Below are 8,392 nucleotides of genomic sequence, written 5' to 3' on the forward strand. Positions count from 1 at the left end.
TACATATATTAACAATTTGTCATGCTTGCAGTAGTAACTGATATTGACATTTCAGTGCTTGAATTGAGTACTTACACAGAAGGTCTTGAAGAATTGTGAGCCATCCTCCCATAGGTACACAGGGAGTGCACGAAGGGTCAGGATGCGCTTCTTGTCAATATCCACTTGTTCCTTGAATAAAAGGAAAAGTAATTATACATGATTCAAACTTAAGATTTTTATAAAAACCTGCAGAAATGATATTTATCTTCCGAGATAAACAAGGCATAGCTTCTTCTGCAACAATGAAGTTTAAAAAATCTTAACGTGTGAGAAAAGTACTTCTAACACTTCTGTCTGCAGTGTGTGTGTGTGTGTCTGCCCGTCTGTGTCGCTCACAAAAACTGACAACCACCTGTATTTAGTTATTAATCTATAGTGTCAGTCAGATCATGATCGTTCTGCTCACTTTAACCCATGTCCTTACTTTCCACTTGTTGTGTTAAGTTTAGCAGAGGAACTATGTGGACACGGTGCACACATTTTTAAATAACTTCCTCATAAAATCAAAACGAATCAAACACAAAATACACGTTAGTACTGTTCAGGTTCAAATTTATCTTAAACTTACCTGGCAGTCATAAACCCTGAGGATATCCCGAAGTGCGTTTGCCGTTTTGCCTGTCTTGGTTGCCTTCTCCCTGTACAGGGCAAGTAGTTTTGGTGTGTGTCGATCAAGCTCGCAGTAGAATTGGCTGCGCAAGTTCACATTTGTGATTCTATGGAACTCCGCAAAAACCTGCAGTCAAAAAAACACATTCATGTATATAGATTAATTGAGAGATTTCTACTTAGATTTTCACAGGTAAGCATTTATGTTCATGTTACTATATGGCAAACATAAGAGGAACAGTTTTTACCTGCGACTGAACACGCAGGGCTGGCCATCTCTCCAAAAAGTCCCCCACCTGAGGATTTCCCTCGACAATGTCTTTGCGACGAAGGGAAAAGGTCGACTGCATTAGATTCTCAATCAGAACATTGTCTCTCTCTGTCTTGACAACTTCTTGCAGGATTTGAAGTTGCATCTGCTCCAAACTGGCCTGGTTCTCTCCGCGTGGAAAGTTGGGTAAGAAGTTCACCTCAGCTCGTTTGGCCCGTTTGATGTTGCAATGGGGTGGTTGGCTTAAAGGGTTGGTTTGGCTCTTCCTGCCTGTATTGACCAGCACCTCTGCACACCCAGATCTGGCAAGCTTGGTACGATAATTCCCCATCTTGAATTTCAAGGAGATCTTCCATCCATACCATCCATTCCGACTTGCGAGTTCTCTGAGACATGGATGTGCTGTAATCAGAGCTTCAGCTGCCTTACCCACTTCCTTGTCCTGTGGGTATGGTTTGAAGCTATGCATCTGTTCAGCCATTTTTTCGAGGATGTTGTGCTTTTGGGACCTTGACAGCTTCAGTGTTGTCCCAGATCTATCAAAGACAGCATTTCCTTCTGCGAGGATGTGCTCCACTTCATAAGAAAAAGTAGGCACGGAGAAATGTTCAGGCCACGACTTCTGGCGCTGTGTTAAAGGCACATGTGGAAGTATGTCTATATCAGAACTTGCAGTTGAGCCATCATATCTTTCAGAGTTCCCGACTTTCAATGTGCCCTTCTCAGGCAACTCCTGAATATCCGAAAGAACGGTAAGTTGTCCACCAAAGTCTGGATCTTCATAAGCCAGGGTAAAGTCAAAGTCCAGCCTTGGCTTGAACTTCTCCTGCATTAGGCTCTTCAGATCGTCTACTGAGTGTAGTCGTTCAGTAAGCATCAGCTTCATGGCAACATCAGTGGCAACATAAACACGGAGCAGAAATTTCTGGGGAACAGCCATATCGGGATGTGTTGGTGTTTCACTGCTCTGTTTCCGAAATAAAAAACAAAGTTTTCATTAGTGCATGAATTGTCATAGAAGAGAAGTTGATGGTTGTATCATTTTCAAAGATTCAGAATCCTGAAGCAACCCTGTTAGCCACTGAGACTGTATGCTCTATTTAAAGTCAATATACCTAAAACATGAAAGTGAATTGGCATTGACCGTTAAAACCCATGCTTAAATGTGGGTCTCGATTGAAGTGGATTTCATTATTGCGTACAAAGACCAATCTACTTTTCAGTGCAGTAAAGTAAATCGTTTGGGTGTTAAGAGCAATGTTCCATTTGTGTTGTATGCAGAGAGAGGTGCCATGTCATTGAGCTCTGGTACAGTGTGAACAGACAAAATCCCTGGTGTAAGGTTATAGGATCGCAGGTGTTCAATGTAGTGTGACTTGTGTTCTCTGCAAAGAAAAGCAACCTAGTTGTTGACAAGTAGGATTTGTTCGATTCTGCAGAACTGAGGCAGGCCTCCCTCCTGTCCGACAGACACAAACATGCTTACACCATAACCCATTCCATCTATGCTGACCTGCGATGTGCTGTAAATCATGCTGCTGTCTGTTATTTGATTAATGTATGCCTTGGCAACATCAGGAAGCTCTGACACCATGACAGAAGCAGGGCTCGTGACTGCGACTGATCTGGTCGCATATGCGACTGGAATTCTGGCCGTGCGACTTGATTTGAAATCACGGTCGCACGCGTGCGCCTATAAATATAAGCAAAAATTTCAGGTGTGCGCCTTAAGCTGGTATGAGCGCTAGAAATAATAAGATCCACGCCCCGCTGGCGAAAACTAGTCCCCTGACAGAAACAAGCGATCAAATAAACTACTCTGACACAAGCGATAGAATGATAGTTGCTGTCACTCGCCCGTTTACACAGAACCCGGAAGCGCTATCGCTGGCAGCGCTAGCAGCGCACCGATCCATAATTCAGAGACGAATCAAGAGCTCCACTAGAGCCAGCATGGGTGTGGGCACCGTGGAGGATTTAATCCGCATCTCTGCGGATGGTCCTTCACTGGAGGACTTTGATCCACTTAATCAGAGCCGGCCGTAGAGCCAGGAGACCGGAGTTCAGCCGTCCCTGCCCTGTCTAATGAGCTGACTGTTAACGTTGTTGTTTTTTCTTATGTACATGTATGATGTTGAGTAAGTAAGAAACTTAAAGGACATTATATATATAGTGTTGTAACACTATGGCACATGTAGTAGATAGTAATATGCAGAGGTGTGGACTCGAGTCACATGACTTGGACTCGAGTCAGACTCGAGTCATGAATTTGATGACTTTAGACTCGACATGACAAAATGTAAAGAGACTTGCAACTCGACTTGGACATCAATGACTCGTGACTTCACTTGGACTTGAGCCTTTTGACTTGATAAGACTTGCTCCTTTCCCCAAAACCCAAAGATTAAAAAGTATGTTATTAAGGAACGCTCTGTTTCTTTCATTGTGTATGTGTGCGTCAGGGGTGTAAAGTAACGAAAGGCAAGGCAATTCTCACCGCAGTGGTAGATGCTGCATGGAGTGGATGACGTTCCCTAACGTGCACATTCAACATATGAAAACTGATCGTAAAGTTCACTGCTTGCGAAAAATATGCGCGACATGCACAACACTGCACAGGGATCCACTGCGGAGGGGCTGCAGAGCCACGGGCTGCAGACCCCTGGCTGCGGCGAAAGAGCGATTTGTTTGTTTGTTTACTGCTCCGCCGTTAAAGAGTGCGGACGTCAAAACATTAGTTCGGCTATAATATTAGATCCGCCTCGCATTTTCTCCTCCCGGTCGCCAGCCTGTTATGCCTCCGCGCCGCACCGGAGGGGCGCACCATACAGAGAATCACTGCGCTACACAGGGGCGGTCCTAGCATATTTGGCGCTCTATGCAAGAGCCCCCCCCCTCAACAAAAAAAAGTTGAAAAACGGAATTGCAACTTTCAGACGGTATTTTTGCCCTTTAAGACTGCATTTCTTTTCAAATAAACACAACAACGATCACAACAACATGGTGCAAGCATTCGTTTTAGACAGCGTCTCTCCTCAGGAGAAGGAAAACATTACGTAACGTTTCAGCTTGACCTCAGATAATATGAACGTGTTTACCGTTCAAATTCATTATTTGTCATTAAGTTGCGTTTAGTTCAATGTTCTCATAAAAATGAACGTGTTCAATGAGTGCACAACACTGCCTGAAACTCAATAGCCTACTGGCATACCTGCCTCAGCCACCTGCGGGTGACTCTTCAGCTGCGCTGGATTGCTGTTCAATGCAAAGTGAGCCCAGATGAGCTCTACTCACCTTGAGAATCAGCTGCTGCTCAAACTCAACAAGATGTTTGTAGACTAGTGCTCGAAAGGTGGACCAAAGTTTAACCAAAAGTTTAAATATTCAGTGGGGCAGCGGCATTTTAACTTTTTATTTTAGCTGTCATGTGGTTCATGTCTTGACATGTACTCCCAAAAGTTCTTAAATGTTGTGTTGACATATTAAATGTTTAATGTTTGACATGTTTAATGTCATTGCACTTAAATTTGTAAAGATCTCCTTTAATTAAAAAATAACTGTTTTTGGATTGGATTTATGAGCCGTTGTCCTTTTTTGCACTGCATAGGAGCGGCCCCCGCAAGTGCAATTTCAATTGCACTTGTTTTAATAAATAAATACAGATTTTAAAAGCATACATGATCTGTGTAAATATATTATTACTCTGTGAACAAAAGGACTTGAAAGGACTCGAAACTCAAACTGCAGGACTTGACTTGAGACTTGTCAGTCTTGACTTTGGACTTGACTCGGGACTTGCCTGTCTTGACTTGGGACTTGACTCGGGACTTGCCTGTCTTGACTTGGGACTTGACTCGGGACTTGAGGGCATAGACTTGAGACTTACTTGGAACTTGCAAACAAATGACTTGGTCCCACCTCTGGTAATATGTTGTTCTACTGATCATGACCGTAAAACTGATTATATTTATAGCTATTAATGTCAAAATCAATCCTGAAATCCAAAATCAGTGTCACCATGGTTTCTTAATGTTATAATATTCTTGTTATTTATTTTTCAACAGTTGACTGCAGGTACAAGAGCAGTCTGAGTAATAAAGAATTTGGTTAAAACAAATGGTGTGATTTGTCCTACTTCCCCTACCATCTAAACCACCTAAAATACCGTGCAATTATTTTCCACCTATCAATGTAGGCCTTTATCTAAGCAAGGTCATGACTTACCTTTTATAATCTGTTCAAACATGTTATTCCAGGTTGTTAACAATGATCAATAGTAGTATTACTTGGTTTGGCCAACGTTTTATAGTGGTGCGCCTAGATTTTTGCTGGTGCTCCCAATTTTTCTGGGTTAGGAGCACAGTGCTCCTAAGCCAAAAAGTTAGTCTGGAGCCCTGAGAAGAGACACTTGATGTCTGCTGATGAGGTTTGAAGAACGATGGGGCACTGAGATAGTATGCGACCATGTGTTGATGTCTGGTTGCAAGAGTTTTCAGCACATTCTTAAAGTTTTGTGTGTCATGCACAACACGCTTATAAAAGCCGTGTTAACCCTCAAATCTCATTGTCTAGAGGTGGATGAGAGGCCCAAAACGACGTATGAGGTCAGGGTAATGTTCAATGTAGTGATGTTTAGGTCTGAGTCTGAAATCAGGAAAAACCTCCTGCAGCATTTGTCTATGGTCCTGTATCTTTGTCTGCAAATACTGGATGGATTCATCTGTAAATGCTGTGCTAAGCACCAACTCAACCACCTCTTTCAAGTCCATCAGTACAGCCCATGCTCCATCATCCTCAGGAACTAGATCACCAATAATCAATGGCATCAGTCTAAGTAATGCTGCATTTTCATGGCCATTGCCACCAATAGTCTTCTTTACAGCAAAACCTTTGGAAATAGGCTTGGGTCTGTCAACCTTGTCGGTGTGCAGGTATGGAAATGTGCCAATTTTCCTGTTTAAAGAGTCAAGGGTAAAGTATTTGCATCGGATCATCTCCCCAATACACAGGGCGAGCTCTACAGGCACAATACCCTCAAAAAGCTCATGAAGGACATCGGGTGGGAAACCAGTGACTGTATGAAAATACTCCAGACTCTGGCTCAGGACACAGTCTCCCTGAACACCACATTGACCCTGAATATCCCCATGCATTACAGCACGCACATCGATGTCATGGCTGGCTTTCGTCCTCAAACTTCATGAGACTGAATTTTGCCTCGAGTAGTTGTGCAGAATCGACACATGTATTGCGCTCTGAAACACTTAGTGAACCCTGCTAAGGAATGGGCTGCAAGATTATCAGACACCACACACATGACTGTGCCCGAACTGCCTTACCAATGGACTCAATGAATACACCATCTCTTTCAAGAGTACGGAGGTCTCGTAACAGAGGACCAAGTGCTTTTTCATAGCCAAACTGCTGTACGTCAGACACTTTACAACATGCTGCTAGCTGAATCACATGCAAGGCTGATCTGTATTTACTGGGTAAATCAGCAAAAACCCAGTAGACTGAACAGAGTTTGTGGATTTTCCGTGATGTGCCAAGTGGATTTGCTATTTCAAGATCATCAATGTACAAAATGAGTGGCAGCTTGAGCTCATCAGAGGAAGACAATAAATCATTATCTTGATAGTATGAGCCATCTTGATGGCTCTCATAATGACCGTTTACTGCCCTCTTTGTTTCTAAAATTTTGTCGTGAATGTCAGTATGTGTGAACAGTCTCTGGATCATCTCAAGAATGGGAATGTGCACTGCTGTATGTCCTGGCTCTAGCACATACTGTACAGGCATTACCACAGGGAAGTTTTTCTCAACAAAGGTTTTCCTTCTCTTGCATGAAGATAATTGCCCCCCTTTAGCTGTGGCACTGATGAAAATGTTACTGTCCATAACAACACTGGCTACTGCATCCAGAGTGTTTTCACTAGCAGATATGTCATGACTTTCTAAGACCTCTCTAATGGTCTTCTTGAGAAGAGGTTGGGACAAGGAAAATATCTGAGTCAAATGGTCCACAATTTCCTGAGATGCCATGTCAGATACATGAAGAATTGTTTGCATTTTTAGGAACAATGATGCCAAGTTATGGTGCAACTGGGCTCCTAAACTGTCACTGTCACATTGACTCTCAACCTCAGAAAGATCTAATGCATCTGTGCTCTCACACTGGCTAGGTCCCTCGCCTGCACATTCAGCTGTCGCCATGTCTGGGTAATTGTTATTTTCTGATGAAAAAACATTATCATCAAAGTCTGAGCTACCATAATGTTTTCTACTTTGGTGTGCATTAAATGATGAATATACATTTGTGCTGTATGTACAGTTCTTGAATGGGCATACCACCGTCTCATGACTTCTTAAATGACCCCTCAAATGACAAAATAGTGTTGCCTTAGAAAATGGCTGCTTAAAAGCACACAAGGGACAAGTGAAAAATGCATGTGCTCCTTCAGCTGTGACTATTTCTTCTGGGTCTCTATGACACCGTGATACATGAGTTTTTATTGCATTAAATGACTTAAAAGTACAAATGCAATTGCTGTAGGGGCATGGCAAAGGGCTAACTCTTGAAAACTGGCTATGATGCAAACGATAGTGTCTAAATAACTTTGCTCGAGTGTTTAGGGATACAGAGCACAACTTGCACTTCCATTCCATTGAATCACTGGAATCCTGGTTATCAGTGAGGAAGATACATCTATTTTAAGGAATATCTTATGATGCTTGTAAAGATTCTTAACGTGCAAGACATGCAAATAGAAAAAATACCTTATATTGCAGAAACACCAGTGTCACCCACAATGTGGTCCTGCATGAGCACATTTAAAAACAATATGAGATAAGTCACCTTAGTACAGTCATGGACATTATAATCAAATGCAGATTTAAAAACAGAATTGCACAATTAAACTCACCGACAAATTATTGGTTTTCTGGTGAGTGGATGATTAAAGGCTCTCACCATCAGTTTCTATAACCTGTAATGGGCATATAATACAAATTAATGGTCAGGAAAAAATATTTATTCACATAAAATGGGAACAATTAGTAAATTATTAAATATGACTTCAAGATCATAGAAAGGCATTTTATATTCATCATAAAAACAGAGGACTCAAACATTGTACTTACAGTTTATACTCTTTTTATTTAGCTTATTAGGAGTGTACAGGGTTCGTACGGTCATGGAAAACCTGGAAAAGTCATGGAATTTTAAAATGTGTTTTTCCAGGCCTGGAAAAGTCATGGAAAAAAATAATCTCCCAAAAGTTTTGGAAAAGTCATGGAAATTTGTTCTATTCCTATTTTCATGTCGTTCGTTTTAGGGATGGGCATAATTACTCGACTATTGATTAATTGATCATTAAGAATTTCATTGATGACATTTTTTCATCGATAAACTATTGCATGTTCGCTATGTGGCAGGAGGTCGGAATATCCGAGTTGCCCTGAACGCAG

Source organism: Limanda limanda, chromosome 1 (assembly GCF_963576545.1).
Source record: "Limanda limanda chromosome 1, fLimLim1.1, whole genome shotgun sequence".
NCBI lineage: Eukaryota > Metazoa > Chordata > Actinopteri > Pleuronectiformes > Pleuronectidae > Limanda > Limanda limanda.